At 40.5% G+C, this 27,854-nt stretch overlaps 1 protein-coding gene across 4 annotated transcripts in view; it reads left to right on the top strand.

Annotated features, from left to right (window-relative positions):
• Positions 1 to 27,854, top strand: part of tln1 (talin 1) — a 263,163-nt gene that overhangs the window by 65,712 nt on the left and 169,597 nt on the right. The window contains exon 1 of one of the 4 annotated variants that reach the window (XM_041201966.1): positions 22,502 to 22,816. The exons of the other annotated variants lie outside the window; for them this stretch is intronic. The gene's annotated coding sequence lies outside the window, so the exon portion shown is untranslated. Of the gene's footprint in view, positions 1 to 22,501; positions 22,817 to 27,854 lie in introns of those variants that run through there. 4 annotated transcript variants of the gene reach the window in all.

The following is a 27,854-nucleotide window of genomic DNA, read 5'->3' as shown; positions in this document are numbered from 1 at the left end:
TATCTAGCTGTCAAACTTGGTGATTAGTTGAATTGGAGAGAACAGTTTACAGAGGACATACACGATTATACTATCTCAAAAAAACAAAATCCTTTTGTGTAGATCCTACAAACATGAAAGTGGAACAAAAACAAAAATACCTGGAAAAGCTCAACAGGCCTGACAGCATCTGCGGAGGGGAACACAGTTGACGTTTCGAGTCAACTGTATCCGCAGATGCTGTCAGACCTGCTCTGTTTTTCCAGGTATTTTTGTTTTTTGTTTCAGATTTCCAGCATCTGCAGTATTTTGCTTTTATCATGAAAGTGGTCTATGCGGCTATAGTTGAGTGCTATCCTTTTTGGATGTCTCACCTGGTACTGTCGTTTTAGGAAAGCAGACTCTTTGAGGAGATGGAGATCATTGAATTAGGGAGGAAGGGTATTTGATTAAATCTGCTTTTGGAGAATTTTGACAAAAGTAAAGAATGTCATGAACAAGGTGAATCAGCACCACCACCTCCTCAGTATTACTGTTGTACTACTGTTGGAAGTGTTCAGGAAAAAAGCTACAGTCCCTCAGATGTGGGACGAATCAGTTTTTGAGCTCGATTGTGCCCTTCTGTATCTTTTAACAGGAATGTGATGTATGAATGGGGATTTGCATTCAGTGGGACTCGGATTATTTTAATGCTTTGGAATAGTTTGTTAATACATATTTTAATTAGTTAAATCTCTGTGATAAGAGTAATTTTTCTCCTTTTATTGTCATTCATTTGTATGTAATTTTTTAACAAATGGGCAGCAACTCACCAAGGCTTCTTCGACAGGATCTTCCAAATCCCCAACTTCTACCACCTAGAAGGATAAGGGCAACAGATGCCTGGGAATGCCACCTGCAAGTTCCCCCTCCAGTCACTCACTACCCTTACTTGGAACTATATCGCTGTTCCTTCATTGTCACTGGGTCAAAATCCTGGAACTGCCTAACAGCACTGTGGGTGTACCTACACCACATGGGCTGTAGTGGTTCAAGAAGACAGCTCACCACCATCTTCTCAAGGGCAATTGGGGATGAGCAATAAATGCTGATCTAGCCAGCGACATCCACATTCCATAAAATAATTTTTAAAAAGCACCCAGGATTAATTTCCATGTGAACGATAAAGTAAAATTTAATTGAATTGAAGTGCTTGTCAGGGAAACTAAATTGGAGGGAGGTGCCTCTTGTACCAGATTAAGGCGCCTATCTATCCTCCAATAGGGCAACACTGGACTAATGGGAGCCTGGGAGCAGGCTTTATGGTTAAGGGTTCTGATAAGAAGGAAGCATTAAATTTTGCTGTTGGAAGTTCATTTCAAGGACCGTAAACAATCCAGCAATCAGTTTTATGATAACTTTTAAGGATTGTAGGATTAGCTCAGTTCCTGAAACGGTGCTCAATCATCACGTTACTTTTCTTGCTGCATGAGATGGTATTTGTAATATAAATTTACAAGCTAAACTATTGTGGTTCTGGAACCTTTCTGTTGACCTACAGCTCTGTACCACCCTCCATAAACATGAAATATCCGTAGAGGTCTTAAAGGAGGTCTATTAAAAAATAAACTGGAACGAAGTCAGAAAAAAAACTAGAGAAATATCACTGAATGCCAAAACATTGATCAGTTTTTGAGGTTTCATAAAATAATTTCTAACAATTGCAATATAAAAGCTTAATGGCCAGAATAATGGAGTGATTAAAAATTGTAGCTTAAAACAAACAATTTATTTAACTCGGGCAATGAGCAAGGGACAAAAGGACACAAATACAAAGTTGTGTCTTAGAATTACTGTTTCCCTAAAAGATAATGACTGTATGGAACATAGACTCTGTATTTGATGTGGCGGTCAATTAACACCTTTTAAAAGGGAGCTGGATCAGAGTAAGGATTGAGTTGGCGAGCTGTGAACATGGCTGTAATTTTTAGAGAATGTAGGGGAAAGGGGTTTAGTGTTATTTTTGAAATAGGAGTGAATTGTTAGTGGGAGGAGTATTTGCACTCTAGTGTGGGTTTGGTCAGCTGAATGGCCAGATTATCCTGGACTTTTATCCAGCTGTACTGATGCATTTGTGTTAAGAGCAAAAATTAAGATGACATGAAGGAAAAATAGAAATCAGTTTCCCGATATAACTTAATATGCTGTACTAATTGTGACAAAAATTTCAATAGTTCTGCCTAGTTTTAGTTTGGCAGTCTTTTAATTCATTTGCAAAACCTAAGGAGCTTAAAAACCTGGCAAGTTTAAAATTATGTCTGCATCCTCATTGATATAGCATTGGTTAATAGAGTAGCTTGATTTAAAGGAGCCAAGCCTTGTGATTCAAGCACAAACAAGCGTGATCTGGTCTCAGTTGCCTTTATGGGTAACAGTTTCCTTTGAACTGAGCTAAGAGTTATTCAAATAACAAAGTTCCAGCAATCGTGCAGGCATTTTCATAATGTAGGTATTCCAATCAAAGAGTGAGTAGATTTGGAACTTGTGGTGAGATAATTGCGTTTCTAGATTTTGTTTTGAACCTCTTTTTGTTAAATGCTGCAACAGTTGAAAAAAGGCTTCCATTTTAATATATTTTTAAAATCAGTTCTCCTGTCTGCCTTCGAAATGTGGCATGGGAGGGCAGGTGGTGTAATGTCTCATTTGCAGGACAGCATTGCTGAGAGTGCAATGCATTCTCAGTACTGCACTGAAATGTTGATCAAGTTGATGTACTCAAGTCTGAAGTGGGGCTTAAACTCTTGTCGTTTTGACTCAAATGTAACACTGAACCAAGGTGGACACTTCAATAAATTGACTGAAAGTAAAACACTTTATTAGAAGGTATTTACTGAATCTCTGGTTAGGGAAGTTTAGCAATGTGGCAATAAAAGTAGTGTAGTCCGATGAATAAAGCATTGTCTAGCATAGGAAGAAAATCATTGGGATAAAATGATGTTTTTCCAATAGAAGGTAAGTGGTGTGCCCTAATGTCTGCCCTCGGACTTAAAATGTCTTTCCACTTCTTCTCCAACGAGAGAATCCGTCCATTGCCCCTTGAAGTTCAATAGCATTACCATCACTGAATCCCCACTATTAACACCCTGGGGGTTACCATTGACCAGAAACTGAACTGGACTAGCCATATAAATACTGTGGCTACAAGAGCAGGTCAGAGGCTAGAAATCATGCGACGAGTAACTCACCTCCTGACTCCCCAAAGCCATCTACAAGGCACGAGTCAGGAGTGTGATGTAATACAAACCCCACAACATTCAAGAAGCTTGACATCATTCAGGACAAAGCAGCCCGCTTGATTGGCACAACATCCATGAACATTCACTCCCTCCACCACCAACGCATAGTAGCAGCAGTGTGTATCATCTACAAGATGCGTTGCCTGAATTCACCAAGGCTTCTTCGACAACATCTTCCAAACCCACGACCACTACCATCTAGAAGGACAAGGGTAGCAGATAGATGGGAATACCACCACCTGGAAGTTCCCCTCCAAATCACTCACCATCCTGGAACTTGGAAACATATCGAAGTTCCTTCACTGCTGCTGGGTCAAAATCCTGGAACTCCCTTCCTAACAGCACTGTGGGTGCACCTACACCACGTGGACTGCAGCGGTTCAAAACTTCAGCTCACCACCACCTTCTCAAGGGCAAGTAGGGATGGGCAATAAATGCTGGTCCAGCCAGTGAAGCCCACATCCTATGGATGAATTTAAAAAAAACTCTCATAAATTATTTTTATATTGTCGCAAAGGAACAGTATTAAAGTTTGCAGATGGTTGGGCATGCCAAGCAGAAAATTGCAGAATGGAAAGATGAAGTTCAGTGAAGAGAAATGTGAAGTAGTGCATTTGGAAGAAAAAAAAGCAGTGAAAGGACATACACCTGAAATAGGAGGATTCTTGAGTGCAGGGGTGCAATCGCATCAGTAGCCCGTGGGTCGTTAAAGGGCACTGGGTTTCTGAATTCCATACAGAAGGCGAGGAAGTGTTGTTGAATTTGTAGAAAGCATAGACCACAGCTGGACCATTGTGTGCAGTTTGGAGCATCCCGCTATAGGAAGGATATTAGAGCCATGGGAAGGATGTAGAAAAGATTCACAAGAACGATAAAGAATGGAAGATAAAAATGCTTTTTTTAAAAAAGGGTCCTTGCCCACTGGTTTAAGGAAGATGAAAAAAGGATTCTAAATAAAAGTTTACAAAATGATAATAGGTTTTGAAGAGAGTTAAGAAAGCATAACTGGGAATTTCCAGGTGAATATGAATGCAGTTTTATGATGTAATTTTTAACAATAAAATTGTGAGTGTTTAGAAGGGGCGTATCTGTTTTAAGTAACCATGTGTTTATTTACTGTGACAAGGATGGACACCTCCCTGTCCCTCAGTCATGCTTCTTCCATTAGTAATATTACTTAATTTTATTTATTTCCAATGAATGTGCCTGCCACCCTCTGCATGTGAACTGAACTTGATCAGTTAAATGTACTGGCTATGCAACTTAACTGGCTTAGCCACCCTTGCCCAGCTATTTTGAAGCAACAAGATTAACATCAGCCTGCTTAAAACCAGTGAACTCAGGAGAGACCCATTAGAGTGAACTTGGGCCCTACTCTATTTTACCATTCAATGGCATTGTTGATGAAACTGAAAGGAAGAAACCATGGACAAAACATGAACTCCATTGCAGAATAGGGAAATGGGCAGTTGGACAACACATAGTCAGCAGTGAGATGTTAGTCTCTCTAATGATTTACATTTGTATGTACTGGAAAGGAGATAAGAGTGACCCAAGAGATTGGGCTTGAAAAAGTAACAAGGTTTTGTAATGTTGCGCACAGTTATAATTCTTATTTAGGAATGAAAGGGTTTGGATATTTTTAGCCTCCTGATTGGTTTAGCTAGTTAATTCGCCCCTACTCTTTGCTGCACAAGGTTATTATCTAAGATGAGGGTTCATGGAGGGAGGTGGTAGTATTTTAGCATGGATTGAGGATCAGTTAATGGACTGGAAGCAAAGAGTAGGGGGAATTTTCAAGTGGCAGGCTGTGACTAGTAGAGTGCCCCTGGGATCTGTGCTGAGGCCTCAGTTTTTTAAAATCTATATTAATATGTCTTAAATGGAGGGAGGGTGTTAGTTTTGAGGAGGACTCAGAGGCTGCAAAGAGATAGACAAGTTAAGTGAGCAGGCAACAAGTTGGCAGATGGAATATAATGTGGGGAAGTGTGAGGTTATACACATTGGTTGTAAGAATAGAAAAGCAGAATAAGAAGTTGTGAAACTTGTAAATGTTGATGTTCAGAAGGAGTTGAGTGAAGGCAAAATTAGTACACAGGTATAGCAAACAATTAGGAAAGAAAATGGCACACTGGCCTTTATTGCAAGGGGATTGGGATCAAGAATAAGGAACTCTTGCTACAATTGTACAGGGCTTTGGTGAGACCACACCTCGAGTACTTTGTGCGGTTTGGTCTCCATATTTAAGGAAAGATATATTTTCATGGGATACAGTACAGCAAAGATTCGTTAGATTGGTTCCTGACATGAAGGGGTTGTAATAAATTGGGCCTACACTCTGGAGTATGAAAGAGTGAGAGATGATCTTGTTGAATCATACAAGATTCTAAAAGAGTTCGATAAAGTCGACACAGAGGTCGTTTTCCCTGGCTAGGGAATCTAGAATACATAGGCACAGTCTCAGGTTAAGGCACCAATCATTTAGGATTGAGATGAGAAGTAAGTTCTTCACTCAGCATTGTGAATCTTTGGAATCCTCTACCCTAGAGGGTTGTGGATGCTCCACCATTGAATATCTTTATGACTTGGACATATTGACTTTTGGTGTCGCAGTGAATCAGGGATATGGGGACTAGGCAGAAAAGTGGAGTTGAGGCCCAGGATCAGCCGTGATTGTACTCCATGGCAGAGCAGACTTGACAGGTTATTTGGTCTACTCCTGCTCCGTTTTCTTACGTTCTTATGTAGTTTAATGACTTAATGTGTAATGGAGGGGAGGTGAGAGTGATCACACAAAGTTATCAGGTGCCTATTGAAATTCAGATGTACCACATCTAATGGTTCCCCCTTATCTATCCTACTAGTTTCACCCTCAATGTTCAAATACGTTTGTCAAACACGATTTCATGCTCATAAAACCTTGTTGATTTTGTCAGATAATTCTACAATTTTCTGTGCCCATAGTTACGACTTAAGTAATAATACATTTCAGCGTTTTCCCAGATGTCTGATGTCAGGCTAACTGACCTGTAGTTCCATGTTTTCTCTTTCTCGAATAGGGGCATTTGATTTGCCAACTTCCAGTCTGCTGAGGCTGTTCTAGAATCCAGAGAATTTCAGAAAAGCATAACACTATCTCTGCTGCTCCTTTAAGAACAATAACATGTAGGCTATCAGGTCCTGGCGATTCGTCAGGTTTTGGACATAAAAATCATAGAATGGTTACATCACCGAAGGAGGCTATTTGGCCCATCATGTCTGTGCCATCTCTGCAAGAGCAGCTCACCTAGTCCTATTCCCCCAACCAGGTATCCGCCGCCCTGCAAATTCTGCCCCCTGCTCCCCCACAAGTTTCTCCAGCGCTTTTTCCTCTGATATTAAATATCTTAATTTTCTCACTCTTATTAATCACAGAAATGTTACAGTGCAAAAGGAGGCCACTCGGCCCACTGAGTCTGCACCAGTCCTGTGAAAGAGCCCACCCAGCCTCACTGCTCTGCCCCGTCCCTGCAACCCTGCACATTCCGTCCCCACCACCCTGGGTGAAAAAAGCTCTTCTCCTAAGAGGAAGAGCAGATTATTTATTTAATTTATTTACAATTAACCTCTAGTTTGCCCTCTATTTCTGGTATGTAATTTGCCTTCTACTGTGAAGACTGGTACAAAATATTCATTCAAGGTCTTTCTTATTTCCTCATTCCCATGATAATTTCTTCTGTTTCTGTTTCTAAGGGACCAATGTGTACTTTAGCTACTCTCCTTTTAAATACTTGAGAAAGTTCTTTACAATCTGTTTTCATTTCCCTGGTTAGTCTACTGTTGTATTCTATTTTTTTCCTCTTTTTATCGACTTCTTGGCCACCTTCTGTTGGTTTTGAAAACATTCCCAATCCGTTGTTATCTGCTACATTATAAGTCTCTCCTTTTAATCTAATACTATTCTTAACTTTCTTAATAAGGTACAGATGAAACTTTCTTGCTGGGATTTTGCTTTTTAACCAAATGTATTTCTGTTAAACATTTTGAGCTGTTTCTTGTTTTCCACTGTTTATTTACAGTCATACTTTTTAGTCATTTACCCAATAATCCTTAGCCAGCTCTCCCCTCTACCTATGTAATTGGCTTTCTTTAAGTTTAAGATACCTGTTTGTGATTGGAGTATGTTGCTTTCAAACATAATATGGAAGTCAATTGTATTATCACTTTTGCCCAGCAGATCTTTTATGCTGATATTAATAATTAACACTGCCTCATTACAGAATACTAGATTTAAAATAGCGTAATCCCAAGTAAGCCCCATAAAAACATAGGAAATAGGAGCCGGGGTAGGCCATTCAGTCCCTAAAGCTTGCCCTGCAATTCAATTAGATCATGGCTTCTAACACTCTGCCACCTGACTGCACTTTCTCCATATCCCTTGATGTCTTTACTATCTAGAAATCTATTGATCTCAGTCTTGAACATGCTCAACATCCGAGCCTCCACAGCTCTCTAGGGTTGAGAATTCCTAAGATTTACCACCTTCTGAGTGAAGAAATCCCTCTTCATCTCAGTCCTAAATGGCCCACCCCTTATTTTGAGATGGTGTGCCCTGGTTCTAGACCCCTGCCACCACCTCCCCAAACCCTCCCTCCCCATCAGCCAGGGGAAACGTCCTTCCTGCATCTACCTTGTTGAGCCCGGTAAGAATTTTGTATGTTTCAATGAGATTACCTGTCATTCTTCTAAACTCTAGAGAATGCAGGCCCAGTTTCCTCAATTTCTACTCATAGTCTAGTGTATTGCTCCAGGAAACTGTCATGTATACATTCTACAAACTCGTCTTCCAGACCACCTTTGCCAATTTGATTGATCTATCCTATATGTAGGTTAGAAGCCCCCCTTCAATTATTACATTGCCTTCGTTAAGACACTCTAATGATTTCATGCTTAATGCTCTGTCTAATGGTACAATTACTGTTAGGGGGCCTATAAACTACTCCCACCAGTGTTTTCTGACCCTTGTTATTCCTTATCTCCACTCATACTGATTCCACTTCCTGATTTTCTGAGCCAAGCCTTCCTCAACACTGTCCTTATGTTATCTTTCACTATGTGGGCTACATTCCGTCTGTCCTTCTGAAATGTTGTGAACCCTGGAATACTTAATTTCTAACCTTGATCACCTTGTAAACATGTCTCTGTAATGGTGATTAGTTCTAAACCCACTAGCATCTCCATGTTGCCTCTCTGATGTCCAGCTGGCAAATTCCTTATTCTGCAAATGGACTTATGTTTTATCCATGGTTTCTCCATACAAGCTCCTGCCTGCATAATCTGGACAGCTTCATTAACTGGGTTTCTAATTTCCACCATCCCTTACACTTTATGGTTGGTCTTTGATCCCATCTGTTTGGGGGTTATTTCTCATTGCATTTGTAGCAATTGGCTTTCCACAGATCTCTCTGAAAAGCCAAAAAACACCCACAACTATCTGGGTCATGCTTTTCATATCCACTTTCTTGAAAAATGATGTCTTTCATTATTATGATATATCCGCTATTTGCACCAGGTCATTCCAAAGTTCTTTACGCTGCCTCAATTGAAGCTTCCCTTTGGTAATAGATGGGATCTTTGACTCCATCGCTCCATTGTCAAGCATTGATTTTCCAAAATTTCCTAGATTCTGGAAAGCTCTCATCAGATAGGAAAATTGTGAATGTGACTCCTCTACTTCAGAAAGGCGGGAGACAGAAAGCAGGAAAATATAGGCCAGTTAGTTTAACAACTGTTGTAGGAAAATTGCGAGAATCTATTATTGAGGAGGTTATAGCGAGGCATTTAGAAAATCTTAATGCAATTAGGCAGAGTCAACATGGTTTTGTGAAAGGGAAATCATGTTTGACCAATTTATTGGAGTTCTTTGAGGAAGTAACAAGTAATGTGGACAAAGGGGAACCTGTGGATGTGCTGTACTTAGATTTCCAGAAGGCATTTGACAAGGTGCCAGATCAAAGATTACTACTCAAAATGAGAGCTCATTGTGCAGGGGATAACATATTAGCATGGATAGAAGGTTGGTTATCTAACAGGAAGCAGCGAGTAGGGATAAATGGGTCATTTTCTGGTTGGCAAGATGTGAAGAGTGGAATGCCACAGGGATCAGTTCTGGGGCCTCAAGTATTTCCAATTTATATAAATAACTCGGGTAAAGGGATTGAATGTATGGTTGCTAAATTTGTTGATGACAAAGGATGGAAAGTAAGTTGAGAAGAGTATACGGGTCTGCAGAAAATGCAGGATCTTTTCATTCACCTCTTCCCACGTTATTATTTGGGGGCCCAGTCCTTCATTGCAATAGCGATTTGTGTCCTTTCTCCAACCTAATCTTCTGTACTTACTGTTTACGTTGCTGTTGTTCTATGGCCAGTAATTGCACACTTGTGACTGAGTCAGAAGGTGATGGATTAAAACAGATGATCTGTCGTTTGTGTCCGTTCTGGATTGGTCCAATCCGAATGTTACTAAAATGACATTTGGGTTGCCAGCATACTGCTCTATTATGACTGTACCTTCAGGTCCTTGAAGGTAACCTGGTCACAACCCTGAGGAGAGATGAATCACTTTGTGATTAAGGTAAGCAAGTAGAAGTGCACAGAATCCATTTCCCAACTCTTATCAAAATCTTTTGAAGATGTCAAAGTCAATGACAGTTATTGATCCAAATCTCAACGGTAAGAGTTCCAGAGATGAATAAGATGATCAACCAGATCACCAATGGAGCTACTGTACTACAGATATGTACAAGGCAGAAGTGTCAATGTGGTGGATAATTTGAGTTAATTACAGCTTCTATAACTTGGGGCATAGAAACTTTCTTAGGGACTACCAGCTGAGCATTCTCCTGTTAAATACAATTGATAATTAGGATATTAATAAAGCACAATGCTGATATCAACAGATAGTTTATCTGCCTACCAGAATGCTACAGAATCTCGTGTAGTAGGAGTCAAGATATTGCATTAAGCAATCGGGTATCTTGTGATACTGTTCATGGGAGTTGGAGAACTGCATGCTATAAGCAAGACTTTTCCTGTATATTAGATATCGTCCTCTGTTCAGGAGGGAAATTGGTCTTTAGCCTTTACCGTTTGACTGCTGATATGAATGCTTTGTCATCAAGCAGATAGATGGCAGGAAGTCTTGCTTGTTTTAGAAGCGACCTGTCATTCAGCTCAGTTGCATTTGCTTGTAAAGTGTTTCCTGTGTGTGTTCTAGTAAAAGTTGTGGCCTGCAGCAGAACTATGCTGCCTTTCTTTCTGATAGGGTTGTATCAAGATTAAAGATGTTTTCACCCCCACACTCAGTATTGTGGTTATCTGGAGTCAGTCATAGATTAATGCTTTGCACAGAAGACATATCTGTGTTCTAAACAGTAACTGAAACATTGAATGTTTGCTTCATGTGCTCTGCATTTGAATACTCAATGCAGTCAATTTACACAACACAAGAAATTCAATGCACAATCCCCTAGCAAGGACTCCTAATTCAAATATAGAACTGCAGGAAAGGTAAAAAAAAAACTTGTGGTTAGTATTCCAGAATTGCATTTATTTTTAGTTCAACTTTTGTGGTTAACGTTTTAACAAGCAAACAAACATCTAGTGTTAGAGGGATACAGTTCCTGGAAAAAGTGACAAAATGATGCAAATTGGTTTAAAGTTTGGACACTTCTGCATGCTCAGTGGTTGCTTTATTAATTCTTCCAAAACCAATAGCACTTAATCGTTTTTTAAAATTCTCCACAATGTTACATTTTCTGTGGGTGTATACGTTACCAAAAATGTGTGCTATTATTGAAAAGAATTGTACATTCTAATGTAATACTTTATCCACTGCTGAATGTTTGGTATCTAAGTTGGTTAGACTCAATCATTTAACAGGTTTTAATAAAAATGCGAAGAGAAAGATAAGGAAACAAATTGGGTAGAATTTTACATGCTTCTGCCAACGGGTTTGCAGGCCTTGCTGCAGTCTATCTTCTCGACTTGTCTGAAGTCTTACAGAGGGGCCTAGGGTGGCCTGCCTTCCCTCATCCCAATTGAGACTCTTTAAGTGGCCAATTATTGGCTACTTAAGGCCTCTTCCTGCCTGGCCTTCATTTTGAGATAAGGGAAGGAGTTCAGCAGTGAGGGGGTTGGAGGCCTGGCAGCCAAGCCTGCTCGGGTCTCGCATGGGAGGGGTGGGGAGATGCCTCCAACACTGGCATCCCTGGCCTCGTTTTCAAATTGGCCTTGCCATCATGACTCCCTCCAGCCACAGGCCTCCCCTCCCTATCTCACTGTGTGACCCTAGACATACCTGTTCCTGTGGGCTCCAGCACTTAGACTGGTGGGACAGTTTGTAGGCCCAGCAGTGACCATTGATCCTGGTCATGAATGGGAGTGGTCTACAGGCCCCCTAACAGTAACTACAATGTAGGATAAAGTATGCAAAGAATTATTGGGTGCTTGTGATAAAGGGACAGCAATAATCATGGGTGACTTTAATCTACATGTAAACTGGAAAAATCAGTTTGGCAGTAGTAGCCTGGCTGAGGAGTTCATAGAATGCTTTTGAGAGAGTTTCTTAGAGCAGCATGTTCTGGAACCAGAGAGCAAGTCTTGGAATTGTGTAATGTGACGGGATTAAGTAATAGCCTCAGAGTAAAGGCACCTTAAGTGGCACTGACTACAATATGATTGAATTTTACATTCAGTTTGAAATGGAGAAGAGTGGACCTAAGACTAGTATCTTAAACTTAAATAAGGTCAATTGTGTGGGCATGAAAGTTGAGCTAGCTGAAGTAAACTGGGATACTAGGTTAGGGAATAGATCAATAGAGAAGCAGTGACAGACATTTAAGGGGATATTTCAGAATACTCAGTATAGGTATATTCCTACAATAAGGAAAAATTCCAAAGGGGAGGACCCACCATTCTTGGTTAACTAAAGAAGTTAGGAAAAGCATCAAGCTTAAGGAAAAAGCATATAACTATGCAAAGATTAGCGACATGTTAAATGATCGGTCAGAATGTAAAGAACAGCGAGAATGACTAAAATGTTAATCAGGAGAAAGAAATTTAGAGGATGAGAGGAAGCTAGCTAAAAATGTAAAAACAGAAGAAGAGCTTCTATAAGTATTTAAAAAGGAAAAGAGTAAGTAAAGTGAGAGTTGGTCCTCTAGAGAGACAATGGGGAGTTAAAAGCAGATAATAAGGAAATGGTGGATGAAATTAACAAATATTTTGCTTCTGTCTTCACTATAGAGGATACAAAAAACATTCTGCTAATTGCTGTAAATCAGGAGGTGGAAGGGAGAGGAGAACTTGGTGAAAGAACCATTGCTTGGGAAGCCTTACTGAGCCAACTGATGGAGCTGCAGGCTGGCAAGTCTCTGGGCTCTCATGGACTTCATCCTAGGGTCTTAAAAAAAGGTGGCTAATGAGATAGCTACATTGGTGTTAATTTTCCAAAATTCTCTAGATTCTGGAAAGGTTCCATCAGAATAGTAAACATAACCTCTCTATACAAGAAGGGAGGGAGGCAGAAAACAGGAAACTATAGACCAGTTAGCTTGATGTCTGTCATGGGGAAGGTGTTTGAGTCGATCATTAAGAAGGGCGCTTAAAAAAGCTCAAGGCAATCGGGAAGAGTCAGCATGGTTTTATGAAAGGGAAACCATGTTTAACCAATTTATTGGCATTCTTTGAAGGAGTAACATGTGCTGTGGATAGAGGGGAGCCTGTAGATGTGCTGTACTTTGATTTTCACAAGGCATTTGATAAGGTGCCACAACAAAAGCTATTGTGTAAAATAAAAGCTCATAGTGTAGGGGTAACAAAAGATTGGCTGGCAGGCTGGCTGGCAAAAAACAGTAGGCATAATTGGGCCTTTGATTGGCAGGATGTGTCGAGTGGAATCCCGCAGGGGTCTGTCTTGAGGCCTCAACTTTTTACAATTTATATGAATAACTTGGTAGCTAAATTTGCAGATGACACAAAGATAGGTAGGAAAGTATTTTGTGAAAAAGTCATATGGAGTTTGCAGACGGATATAGATTAGTTGAGTGAGTGGGCACAAATCTGGCAGATGGATATAATGTGGGAAAATGTGAAGTTGTTCACTTTGGCAGGGAGAATAAAAAAGCAAAGTATTACTTAAATGGAGAATGACTGCAGAATTCTGAAGTGCAGAGGGATCTTGATGTTCTCATGCATGAGTCACAAAAAGTTAGTATGCAGGTGCAGCACATGTAATCAAGAAAGCTAATAGAATGCTATCCTTTATTAGGAGAGGAATTGAACATAAAAGAAAGGATTGTTTTGGATTTCCAGCATCCGCAGTTTTTTTAAATAAAAGTAAGGATGTTATGCTTCAGTTACACAGGGCATTGGTAAGACCACATCTCGAATACAGTGTGCAGTTTTGGTCTCCTTTATTTAAGGAGGGATGTAAATGTGTTGGAGGCAGTTCAGAGGAGGTTTACTAGATTGATACCTGGAATGAGCGGGTTGTCTTATGAGGATAGGTTGGACAGACTGGGCTTGTTTCTACTGGAGTTTAGAAGAGTGAGGGGTGACTTTGTTGAAGTATAGAAGATCCTGAATGGTCTTGACAAGTTGGACGAGGAAAGGATGTTTCCTCTGGTGGGTGACTCCATGACTAGGGTGCATTGTTTTAAAATTAGGGGTTGCCCTTACCGGACAGAGATGAGATATTTTTTTCTGAGGGTTGTGCGGCTTTGAAACTCTGCCTCAGGTGGCGGAGGTGGGGTCATTGAATATTTTTAAGGCAGAGGTAGATAGATTCTTGCTAGGCAAGGGAATTGAAGGTTTTCAGAAGTAGATAAAAATGTGGAACTCAACTCAAACAGATCGGCCATGATCTTAATGAATGGCAGTGCAGGCTCGAGGGGGCCGAATGGCCTACTTCTGCTCCTATTTCTAATGTTTGTATAATTTGACCTCCTGTGCAAACAGCAAAGTAAGAACACAAACTGATTCCTTACCTCTCCCGATCTGCAATGCTGGAATTGTTAGTGTCTGCCAGTTGTGACTACAGGACCATTTGTAAAATCAACCACAGTTGTGCTCTTCCTCATGCAAAATGTCACCTACAACTTGAATTCATGAGCTTGTGTCTAACCATTTCCAACTCGTTACTGACTTGTGAAGTTTGGACAATACCTTGTATTTCTCCTCTGATTAGTACCAAACCATGCATTTGTAAGCAAACCCTTGTTCTTTTTGAACCAAAGTGCAACTTTTATATCCACACTTTTTGGTAATATGCATTTTCAGGATTAAGAGGAATACCTTTGTTGTAATTTGCGAGAAATCAACTCTTGTAGGGTTTGAATAACAGAATGCAATGCAAGTAAAAGTTAACTGGTGACAACAAACAGATTTCACTTGACTTATACAACATTATCTGACACTGAATTTAGTACAAAATAAATAAATGCTTCTGAACTTGAGTAAATTTTGGTCACCATAATTTAAGTATCTATAATGCAAAGTCTTAGCATTTTCCTCCAGCTTAATAAGATGACCACAGAAATGAAATCTAGCAGACTAGGAACAGATATATCTGCCATTTCCATTGAAGTTTAAAAGATCTGTTTGAAATCTATCCTATTCTAAATGGGATAGATTTCGAACAGACCTAGCAAATCAAGACTGGGCATCCATGAGGAGCTGTGGGCCATCAGCAGCAGCAGAATTGTACTTGAACGCAATCTGTAACCTCATGGTCTGGCATATCCCCCACTCTACCATTACCACCAAGCCAGGGGATCATCCCTGGTTCAATGAAGAGTGCAGGAGGGCATGCCAGGAGCAACACCAGGCATACCTAAAAATGAGGTGTCAACCTGGTGAAGCTATAACACAAGGGAGATTCCCTTGCCTAGCAAGAATCTATCTACCCCTGCCTTAAAAATATTCAATGACCCCGCTTCCACCACCTGAGGCAGAGTTCCAAAGCCCCACAACCCTCAGAAAAAAAATCTCCTCTCCTCTGTCCTGTAAGGGCAACCCCTAATTTTAAAACAATGCACCCTAGTTCTGGACTCACCCACCAGAGGAAACATCCTTTCCATGTCCACCTTGTCAAGGCCATTCAGGATCTTATATACTATTTGCGTGCCAAACAGCATAAGCAGCAAGTGATAGGCAGGGCTAAGCCATCCCACAAGAAGAGTTAAGCTCTGCAGTCCTGCCACATCTAGTTGTGAATGGTGATGGACAAATAAACAACTCACTGGAGGAGGAGGCTTCACAAATATCCCCATCCTTAATGATGGAAGAGCCCAGCATTTCAGTGCAAAAGATAAGGCTGAAGCATTTGCTACAATCTTCAGCCAGAAGTGCTGAGTGGATGATCCATCTTGGCCTCCTACAGAGGTCCCAGCTTCACAGATGCCAGTTTTCAGCCAATTTGGTTCACTCCATGTGATATCAAAAACAGCTGAAGACACTGGATACTGCAAAGACTATGGGCCCTGACAATATTCCGGCAATAGTACTGAAGACTTGTGCTCCAGAACTTGCTGTGCCTCTAGCCAAGCTGTTGCAGTATAGCTACAACACTGACATCTACCCAGACATGTGAAAAATTGCTCAGGCGTGTCCTGTACACACAAAACAGGACAAATCTAACCCGGCCAATTACCATCCCATCAGTCTACTCTCTATCATCAGTAAAGTGATGGAAGGGAGCATCAACAGTGCTATCAAGTAGCACTTGCTTAGCAATAACCTGCACACTGATGCCCAGTTTGGGTTCCGCAAGGCCACTCAGCTCCTAACCTCATTACAGCCTTAGTTCAAACATGGATTAAACAGCTGAACTCCAGAGGTGAGAGTGACTACCCTTGACATCAATGCAGCATTTGACCGAGTGTGGCATCAAGGAGCCCTAGCAAAACTGGAGTCAATAGGAATCGGGAAAAACTCTCTGCTGGTTGGAGTCATACCTAGCATAAAGGAAGATGGTTGTGGTTGTTGGAGGTCAGTCATCTCAGCTCTAGGACATCACTGCCGAATTCCTCAAGGTAGTGTCCTTGGCCCAACCATCTTCAGCTGTTTCATCAATGACCTTCCTTCCATTATAAGGTCAGAAGTGGGGATGTTCACTGATGATTGCACAATTTTCAGCACCATTGGTAACTCCTCAAGATACTGAAGCAGTCCATGTCTAAATGCACCAAGACCTAGACAATATCCAGGCTTGGACTGACAAGTGGCAGGTAACATTGATGCCACACAAGTGTCAGGCAATGACCATTTTCAACAAGAGAGAATCCAACCATCGCCCCTTGATGCTCAATGGCATTACCATCACTGGATCCCCCACTATCAAAATCCTGGGGGTTACCATTGACCAGAAACTGAACTGGACTAGCCATATAACTACTATGGCTACAAGAGGAGGTCAGAGCATAGGGATCGTGCGATGAGTAGCTCATCTCCTGACTCCCCAAAGCCTGTCCACCGTCTAAAAGGCACAAGTCAGGAGTGTAATGGAATACTCCCCACTTGCCTGGATGAGTGCAGCTCCCACAACACTCAAGAAGCTTGACACCATCCAGGACAAAGCAGCCCGCTTGACCGGCACTACATCCACAAATATTCACTCCCCCCACCGTCATCGCACAATAGCAGCAATGTATACCATTTACAAGATGCACTGCAGGAACTCACCAAGGCTTCTTAGGCAGCACCTTCCAAACCCACCACCGCTACCATCTAAAAGTGCAAAAGCAGCAGATAGATGTGAACACCACCACCTGGAAATTCCCTTCCAAGTCATTCACCATCCTGACGGAAATATATCACCATTCCTTCACTGTCGCTGGGTCGAAATCCTGGAACTCCCTCCCTAACAGCACTGTGGGTGTACCCACACCACATGGACTGCAGCGGTTCAAGAAGGCACTTTGCCTCCACCTTTTCAAGGGTAAATAGGAATGGGCAATAAATGTTGGCCCAGCCAGCGAAGCCCACATCCCATGAATGAATTTAAAAAAAGGTCAAATTGGGACAAAAGCAAGAAGCGTTTTTCACAGTGGCTCACTACCATCTTCTCAAGGGCAATTAGGGATGGACAGCAAATGCTGATCTTGCCAGTATTGCTCACATCCCATTAAAGAATAAAAAAAAAGTATAGCAGTCAGTCATAGGATTTAAAGTATTAATTGTCTATTGCAAATAGAATCCGCTTCTGATGTTCAGCAGTCTCTATTGATTAGCCATGTTTCCTCCGTGGATCAGACTTAACATGGCTGAACTGAGTCTTTTCTCATTTGCTGAGCAACAAGGCAATACATCATCTATTGCCTAACCCTATGTATCCAGGGAAGAAAAGGAGCTCCTAGTGTCATCATGGTGAATCATTGTTTGAATTTGTCAGTGTTCATTTCTGAAAGTAGAGCACCCAAATCCAAAGGAAGAAAAAAAGACTTGCATTTACCATGAACACTGGGCACCCCAAAGCACTTTACAGCTAATGAAGCCCTTGTGAAATGTAGTCACTGTTGTAATGCAGGAAACACGACAACCAATTTGCAGACAGCAAACTCCCACAAATGGCAATGTGATAATGGCCAGATCATCTGTGTTTGTGATGTTGATTGAGGAATGAATATTGACCAGGATGCTCTTCTGCTCTTTGAAATAGTTCCATGAGATTTTTTGCACCACCTTAAGGCACAAGGAACCTTGGTTTAACGTCTGATTCAAAAATCTGGCACTTCCACAAAAGAGTGTCAGCCTTAGGTTCTTGTGCTCAAGTCCTGGAGTGGGACATAAAATCGTAATCATCTCACTCAGACAAGAATGCTACTAACTGAGTCACAGCCAACACTAATATCAAAACCAAATACGATACTCTGAATTAGGCCTGACTAGAGCTTTGTATAATTGCAATGGAACTTCTCTACTTTTGTTCTAGCTTTGAAGCACTGCAACCTGTTTGCAACTTGGGTGACTCATTACTCCCAGCTGGAGTCATCTAGGTCCTTAGCCATAACAGGATATTGCTGCATCTTGCTTCTTCCAATCATTAAGATTTAGGGCTCTTATTTATGGCTCATTAACAGTAATACCCATGCTGTTGAGTACTTGGTCTCATCCGATTTTTGTTCCAGGTCTGCCTTGTAGCCATTTTTGTGTTGTAAGTCATTTAGTGGTAATTACTCTGGATCGTGCGTGAGGTATCAATAGCAGAAGAATTGATAGAGATTTAATAACCAGGGCAATGGTGGTTGATTAGTCATGCTGTTTGCAATCTCATTTTAAGTTTCTGTCCTGAGGCTTAACCTTTGGTTTCTGAACCCTATTTAAAGGTGGACATTGTAATGTTTTGTAGAACCATACTTTGATATTATGACAACTTTTATAACACCGATATCAAATGTAACTCCCCTACAGTGGTAAGACTTGGACAGATGCTAGGCAAGAGAAGAGCCTGAAGTTTCCAGCATTACTGTTTCAGATGTATTCTCAACATTTCTTGGCAGGACAAGGTCACCAACTCTGAGACCACTGGAGCATGCCAATTCCATCAGCATATACTCATTGCTAAGCCAGTGATGTCTGCGCTGGCTCGGCCACATTCATCAGCTGTATATCCAAAGACCTCCTGTATGGTGAACTGTCCACTGGGTTGTGACCTCCTGGGAATCCATGCCTTTGCTATAAAGAACCTGCAAGCAAGGTACAAAAATGGTGGATATTGACACTGAAAACTGGAAGACAGTTGCCGACGGCTGTGACCTCTGGAGGCTGACTGTTTGGAAAAGCATTGGAATAGGCAAGTAGAAACACACAGCTCAGCTGGCTGAAAAAGAGGGCCCAGAGAAAACAGAGGCTAGCGAATCATACACCTCCTCAGCCCACTATCTTCCTCTACAGTAGACGTGGCAGAGACTGCCATAATAATAAAAGCAAAATACTGCGGATGCTGGGAATCGGAAATAAAAACAGAAAATGTTGGAAAAACTCAGCAGGTCTCGCAGCATCTGTGGAGCAAGAAACAGTTAACATTTTGAGTCCAATATGACTTCTTCAGAGACTGCCATGCCAGAATGGGACTCCTGAGCCACACCAGCTGATGCTTAACACAAAATTGACCACCACAGTGCAAACCATCTTACGAGACAGAAGGCTGCTACCAGTGTTAATTGTGTTGCTCCTAAGTGCAATGTGCCTATAGCAGTTAAGAAAACATGCCATTTTAGAGGAAATTATGCTACCTAAATGATTTGTCACACATTCCACTACCTTTGCAATATACTCATCTATTAATGAGGAATGGTATTGTGTCTTAACAGTTGCACAACTGTGGTTGCATTATCCCTTGGACTGGATCTGTGATGCAAAAGCCAGATATAAATGGGTACATGAAATATTCAGACGCCCTGATGTGCAGGCTATGATTCTTTGAGACAAGTCAGCACCCATGATCAAAGTCAGTATAACAAGCTGAGATTTCCACACAAATGGGTGAATATAACCAAGTTCACTCAGGCTGGCATGAATAGCTTCAAGGTGTAGCACTTGCCATGCACTATCTGAAACCAACTACTCATAAGTTGAAAACAACTAAATGAATGTAGATATTTTAAAATAACATATCCTGACATATGAGGCAGACTCTGACGATAAAGATGAGGCGGTCCTTCCATTACTAAATGAAACTTGCCTAAGACCATTGTGGCATATAGTCATATATAATTATTTAAACGGAGAAAGATTGTAGAATTCTGCAGTACAGAGGGATTTGGGTGTCCTGGTACATGAATTCACAAAAGGTTAGTATGCAGGTACAGCAAGTGCTTAAGAAGGAAAATAGAATGTTGACGTTTATTGCAAGGGGAATGGAATATAAAAGTATGCAAGTTTTGCTGCAGTTGTACAGGGCATTGGTGAAACCAGATCTGGAGTACTCAGTGCAGTTTTAGTCATCTTAGTTAAGAAAGGATATAATTGCATTAGAAGTAGTGCAGAGAGGGTTCACTTGACTGATTCCTAGAATAAAGGAATTGTCTTATGAGAAAAGGTTGGGCCTGTATCCATTGGACTTTAGAAGAATGAGAGATGATCTTATTGAAACATGTAAGATCCTGAGGGGACTTGACAGGCTGGATGCTGAAAGGATGGTTCCCCTTGTGGCAGAGCCTAGAACTAGGGCGCACACTGTATAAATAAAAAATGAGGGGTCTACCATTTAAGATGGAAATGAGAAATTTTTTGAGAGTTGATAACCTCTTCCCCAGAGAATAGTGGAGTTGGGGTTATTGAATATTTTTAAGGCTGAGTTACATTCTTGATTGAGAAGGGAGCCAAGAGTTATAGGGGTAGACAGGCAGTAGAGTTGAAGTCACAATCAGATCAGGCATGATCTGATCAAATAGTGGAGTAGGCTCGAGGACCAAATAGCCTACGCCTGCTCCTTTATTTGTAAGTTTGTATGGAGTGTTATACGATAGGCCTGTTCTGCACATTTTGTAATTCTATATTTATCCCTGAACCACCATCATGAAAACAGATTGTTTGGTCATGTCTCATTGCTTTTTGTGGGATCTTGCCGTGTTTCCCTATATTGTGACTGTCTTATTCTTCAAAAAGTAATTCATTAGCAATAAAGTGTTCTGAGGTGCCCTGAGGTCATGAAAGGCACTAGATAAATGCAATTGCTTCACTTCCCCCCTATCTTCAAACCAGATGATGCAGAGAGGTTAACCATTTGCAAGTTTAAAAACTGGGAATTTTTTAAAAGGGTATTAAGGCTAAGGGAAAAAGGCATATAGATAGAGTTGATGAAGTTGAGATGCAGCTCAACCATGATTTCAATTCAATGGTGGAACAGGATCGAGGGGCTGAATAGCCTACTTCTGTTCTTATGGTGTAACTCACTTGGAATTTGAGATAAGAAGTCTAGGTGTTGTATTTAGGGCCCTATTTTAAACTGGAACTTGGAGCACAGTAGGAGAACGGGGACATGGAAAGAACAGACTACAAAGTTTTAAAATTTACATCAATCGACTTTGAAAACTTTTAGGGCCTTGTTTGCTTAAAAGCTGGGAAATGGGGAGCTGTTGCAGTCCAGTTCTGAGCAAATTCCGAGAAGTACCAGGTAAACAGCAAAACATGGAGAATGCTAACATCCAGGGTTGCCAACCTTGGAAGTTTCAGCATGTGACCTCTCTTCCCCCAATTGTCCCACCAAGTCAAATAGCTTTTGTTCCCATCTCTGATATTTATATAACAAACAAAAGTGTTCAAAACAATGGTGGGGAGGGGAGTGGTGGTGGTGGTGGAGAAACATTTGGATAAAAGCAAAAAACTGCGGATGCTGGAAATTTGAAGCAAAAACAAAAACACCTGGAAAAACTCAGCAGGTCTGACAGTATCTGCGGAGAGGAACACAGTTAACGTTTTGAGTCCGTGTGACTCTGGTGAAGAGTCTCATGGACTCGAAACGTTAACTGTGTTCCACTCCGTAAATGCTGTCAGACTTGCTGAGTTTTTCCAGGTGTTTTTGTGTGGAGAAACACTTGTTTTCCTATTCTCCTGATTTTCTCCATGGGTTTGGGGACAGACATTTTGTACAGTTTGATTACAACAAGCTGACAGGGAAATCACAGCAGGAGTAACGTGTTAATGTTGCAGAATTGTATTTGCAAAGCAGTTAATAGAGCATGCTGCTAGATCACAACAGCAATGGTCTCTGCTACCAAAATTACTTTTGAAGGGAGTGACATGAAATCTACATTTTACAATTTTGCGCAGCATGTTTCTAAGCTTTAGCATCCATATCTTGGCTGAACTTTAGTTATGTATGTTCTTGCTGTTGTTGATGCATCCCATTGAGCTCAACACAGCTGTGATAATTCAGAGGCAAGAATTCACACACTTGAAAATCAAGCGTCCTGAAGCTTCCTGATTGATTAACAAAAGTTCTAAACCAGTGTATGTGTAGATGAAGCCATCTTTGTTCTGCTCAATACAAGGCCCAAATTGTAAACGTCAATACTGGCAGGGAGGAAGAGGGGGAGGGAGTACTTTATTACAAGTCAGAGTGCTTTTTTTGTTTTAAAAAAAAAATGCAGTTCAGTTGTGTCAGATACTTCTTTTGCTGGTGAATGATTCCCTTTTAAAGGCATGCTGGCAAAAGCAGGAAGTGACTACATTGTTAGTGGTCAAGCTAATCATCGTCCGGGGAATCAGTTCCTATGGAGGCATTCCAAGCATACTGCTCATTCAGGGAGTAAGCAACACAAACTGCACTCTGGAATGTGTATTAGGGAAAAGCGGCTGCTTTAGCATCCAGCAGGGAGTGTACATTTTTATGTGATGCATAACAAAATTATTGCTGGGCAGTCCAGTGTTTACGGTGTCTCAGCGTCTTTAAAACTCCTTCCTGTACAGTACATGAAGTCTGCAGAAAAAACTTGGGATTCTCCTTGGTTCTGTTTCACCATTACATGAGAGTTTCAAACTGTTAGAAGATTGAAAATTCACTGAAGATTACATGCTGTAAGTTAATCATACAATCTTGCAACATTTGACTGACTCAGTCAAACTACTGAATTTTAAAATCAGAAATGTAATACTGAATGTGAAAAGGAGAATGGAGTAGGATCATTTGTGTCTTTTCATTGACAACCATGTGACTTTTTGCTGTGGCTACATTTCAAAAAGTACATAATTGGGACTTTTGTATTTGTGAAAGGCACTGTAAATGCAAGGTCTTTCCTACCATTGAGCAGTTGGTGAGCAATTGAGATGCTGTAAGAATAACTGGTAGTCCAAACCCTGTCCCTATTGGCGTTTTAAATGCAGTTGGAACAACCCAAGAGCCTTTTAAGGAACAGAAATCCATTGGTTGCTTGTATGTTTATGGGCCTTATCATATACATGAACATGTCTGTGTATGTGTGTCTCTCTCTCTAAATCTCTTCCCTCACGCCTTTGTCTCTTAGAAAAAGACAGAATGTTCTTTCAGACGTTCTATGTTACATTATTAGTCTAGCACAAAGTTGGCTTACCCCAACATTGTCAGGATCAGACATTCTTTTCGTAATGTTGCATGAGTGTATATGGAAAAGGGATTTTTTTAGCTCTTAACTGAAGTTAGCATTCCCTCTGGAAAAAGTTGGGGAAGGAAGAACAGAGATAATGTTTTAGCATATAACTATTCAAAAAATATAAACAAAATAATTGTGCAGAAAGCTTTTATTTCATCAGAATATATTCTTAACTGCAGGATATGGCAGTAGACTTGGGTGCCTCTTTAAACGACAATTCAAAATTCCTTGTTTAGAAGCTGTCTGCATTTACCCCACTTCAAAGAGGTCCACGAAGCAGTTTTGTTTTAACATTGTTTGTAGATTATAGATATGCTTATGTGCATTGCTATGATCCCAGCTGATGCTACTACTGGAAAGCCAGATCTCAGGGTGAAACCTGGCTTGAAAGATCCTTTCATTTTTTTGTTTAGATACAGAGTCACAGGAGTCAGCTGATGAACTTTTAACAAAAGAATAAACATTTATTAAACCAGAAAAGATGAACTATATTACTCACCTCAATACCTTTTATAGATGTATTCAGATTCATAAAGATAACACAAGTTACAGAAGTTATCTTGTACTCTAATGTTCACAGTAAGTACACAGTCCATTTAAACCAACAGGTGACCTGTGGTTAGAAACACCACACCCTGAGACTAAGTGATAGATGCTACCCTAGATCCTTGTCACACCATGAGCCGACCAGTCTCACTGAACTCCGTCTTTCACATGAGGGTTTCCACTCTCCAGTCTCCAAGAACTCGCTTTGGAATCTTCTCCTACACTGACGCTTTCTCTCAAACGCCTTCCACAAGGGTCCGCCTCCAGGGTTTTAAACTCTCCTTCCCATGTTCCTCTTCCCTGGGTCACCACGTGCTTTTGAGCTTTCTTCCATGCACACCCCCCTCTCCCCTACCCTGGCTCAGTTGTGCCAACAGTACACCACTGCTTCACATGCCCATAGTAAAGCGTTACAGACCTTCAGCTGTCTCCTGAGATGTTCCGGCTTCTTGCATGCCTATATTGCTTTAAATCTACATCCTGCAGCTTTCGTTTTTTGAAGCTTGGAGCCTTCCTCTCAGTTCCTTACTTTCACTTCCACATAACAGGACCTTTTCCAGATTCCTGTTCTCCTTTTGACTAGAAGACCTTCTTGGGACCCCTCCTTTCTGTCTCAATCCTTGGCCTTGGGACCTTTCAGTTCTTTTGAGAAATTCACTCTCTCTGCAGTTCCCTCTCCCAGTGTCTAGTCTCTCTGGAATCCTGGCTTCAACTTCAGTTTGGGACTTGCTGTCTGTCCCCCTGCTTTCCAGTCTCTCTGGCAGTTGTTTCCAACTGAACTCAAACTACTTTTTTTTTCTTTGTCTCTGTGTGTGTGTGTGTGTGTGTGTGTGTGTGCTTGGGGTGGTGGGTATGGTGGTCCTTCCTCTCTGGACCCCTGTCGCTAGGCAACATCACTGATTTTTCTACTCTTGTTGGCTTTACTTCCTTGAAGAGCAGGCATCTTTTAAAGTGAAACCAAAACTCAACTTCTCCTTTTCTTAACAGATATAAACAGAAATACAAATCAAACTTAAACGTTAGAGATGTATCTTATTCTTAACACACCCAAATACATATAAAGCTTACTTAAACTATTGCTATTTTCTAACAACTTCCATTAAATGTTGCAATTGGATTTTTTTTGCATTAAAAGTAAACCTCTCTTATTTTACAATCGTTTTCTTGAAAGCTATACCTAAATAATTTTGAGAATTACACGAGTGTTCTTGTGAACTAAGCAGTTGAATACATTTTCAGTAATTTACTTTTCTTTTGCCAAATATCATAAGCATATTCAATGAGAATAATTATTTTGTGCCGATAATCTAAAAGGCATTGCCTGAAAGAGAGGTGGAAGAAGTTCCAATTAAAATTACCAAAAGCAAATTGGATAAATAATTGAAAAGGGGACGGGAGTGGGGGGGAGTGCGTTGGTGGGACGAATTGGAATGATCAAAAGCCAGCACAGTCACAACTGTCCAGCAGCCTCCTTCTGTATTGTATGATTCTTTGAATATGTCCTGTTAAATACTTGGATTCATTTTGTGCAGAGGTCTTGTAGTTTGTTGCCATACTATTTAAAATATTCAATCAAAATGCTTAACACTAATTGTCAGATTTCAGCAAGCAGAATATCAGACAATCTGGTGAAATAAGCAGCTAAATGAAGGATGAAATTGATGCTCTGAAGTGTTACATTTTGCGAGTAAGAATGAGGGGAGACCATTTAAGTTAAATGGTACAATTTAAAGGGATATGGGAAGGGAACAGAAGGACTTGGGGGTTCACATACACAAATCTTTGAAGCAACTGGGACCAAGCTAAAGTTACATTTTCAAAAAATCTTGAAATAATTTATTGGAAAAAAGCGAAGGAATATGTACTCCCTGTTGTTTGTTTACTAAAGTTTTCTCTAAATGGCTGGGAAAGGCGATGGACTTTCTTAAGCCTTGCAGCAGTTTTGATGCAGCTAAGTGGCTTGTTACACTTCTGGTGAAACCAGTTTGAGTTAGCCACCTAAGTGCCAGACTAAAGTTACTTGACTGAATAAGGGTAGCAGGCTTCCTTCCCTAAAGGGTATTAATTAATCAGTTGAGATTTTATGACAATCCAACAGTTTCATGGTCACTTTTACTGACACCAGTTTTTCTTTGAAGTTCCATATTTAGGTAAAACTGAATTCAAATGTTCAAACTGTCATGGTGTGAGGTTTGAATTCCCGTTCTGGGGTGGTACAGCCACTATACTGCCCATTTGATAACTGCAAGGTTATCATGTTCCTTGTTTTCTTTGGAGTTTTTAATAACAGATATAACATCAGTATAAATTTTAATACAGCATTCTGATTAAACTCAAACTGATTTGCAAAGTTCAAAGTATATGAATCTCACTGGTTTGATCCATAAAGTAGATAAAGATGCAATTTTTTGAGTAAATTAGGTTCCATGTAAAATGTCTGAGAAAACTGGAATCATTATTTATGGATAATTTTTTAATTGGACTCCAAGTCCAAATGTTAAATGTTGAACCAAGGTCCTTTCTGCAAGTATGGATAGTTCAGTTGGCAATCAGTATCATGTCTTGTGGTTCCCAGAAGTTTGAAATAATCACACTAATTTACACAGATCAGGAGCTGACATGGAATGTATTTCTCAAATCTGACCATGTACTGTGGCATGATAACATTGTTGCTTGGTGCACTAGTGTATACATGTGGATAACAACATGGTCCATAACACTCTTTACGGTTAACACAGTCAAGACTTAATAGTGCAGTTGAATACTGTAATGTCCAAGTATCCTCAACCAGTTTAACTAAAAATTCATAATTTCTTCAATGTGTTGGGATCCTAGTGTAAATAGTAATGTGAAGTTTGCCCATACAATGGTCAATGTACTTAAAATAAATCAGTTTTGTGTGTTTCTGCGCAAAGCTTAAGATATTTCAGAAAGTCTAGCACCCTAAATTTGAAAGGACAAAATAGCTACAGGGTGTATTTGTGCTGATGAAATAAATTTCATACAAAACATTTTACTTGCTTGCTATTTACACTTCACAATAATGCTTGTAACAATATTGGGTGTGATTAGTGTTAACTAACTTCTCTAAAGATTTGAAAACATTATGTTTTCAGTCACTGCTGAACATCAGTTGGGAAGGCAGAAAGGTGGTGAGAGGAAAAAGCAATTGTGTTTGTTTTGCGAGCAAATAAGCTGCACTGTACGCTGTTCTACGCACCCCTCACCCCCATCCAGTGCATCCATATAGCTGATGAGCAGTTCTGTAAATTGTTAACTTTTTTTACAAAGTTCTTTTGCATTATCCAAGACCTTCCAAGGCCAAGTACTTGTTGTTCTTGGTTCTTGATCCTTTCACTGAAGCTTTTTAAAAATATGAGTGAGTATTGGACTTCAAACTACCTTAAGATTCCATATAAGAGCCAAGTTTTGTTTGTCTTGGGCCTGACTGAGGGAGACAGAGCTGTCCAGAGACAGATGCCTTCCTACACCATGCAAACACAGTGTGGTATCAATGGCATCCCTGGACTTGTTGACACATAACTTCAGCATGTTGGAGAGTTGCAGGAATAGGTACATCTTTGGCCATGATTTCTCCCTTGACTCCCTTACATTTGAAGAAAACCCAGAACTCTGGATTCAATTATTTTAACCTGCATTAACTAGCAGCACTCTGTTCTTGGGCCTGCCAGACACAGGTTTGTTTGGTGTTGGATTGACCTTGAGAAGGAGTTGAGAACAGATGTGCTACCATTAACAAGCTTATGTAATTTTTTTCCCTTGTTTTGTTATTATTTCATTTTGAACATTTGCTGATGACTTCATACAGTACAGCAGGATGCGTTAACTAAAGATTATAATATTTTCAATGTAGGGAAGGTATTTGCTGTTCAAGTATCTGAATACATAACATTAAAAAGGAAAAGCAATACAGACAGCAT

Source organism: Carcharodon carcharias, chromosome 1 (genome assembly GCF_017639515.1).
Source record: "Carcharodon carcharias isolate sCarCar2 chromosome 1, sCarCar2.pri, whole genome shotgun sequence".
NCBI classification, from domain to species: Eukaryota; Metazoa; Chordata; class Chondrichthyes; order Lamniformes; family Lamnidae; genus Carcharodon; species Carcharodon carcharias.
This window is presented reverse-complemented; position numbering and strand designations above follow the sequence as displayed.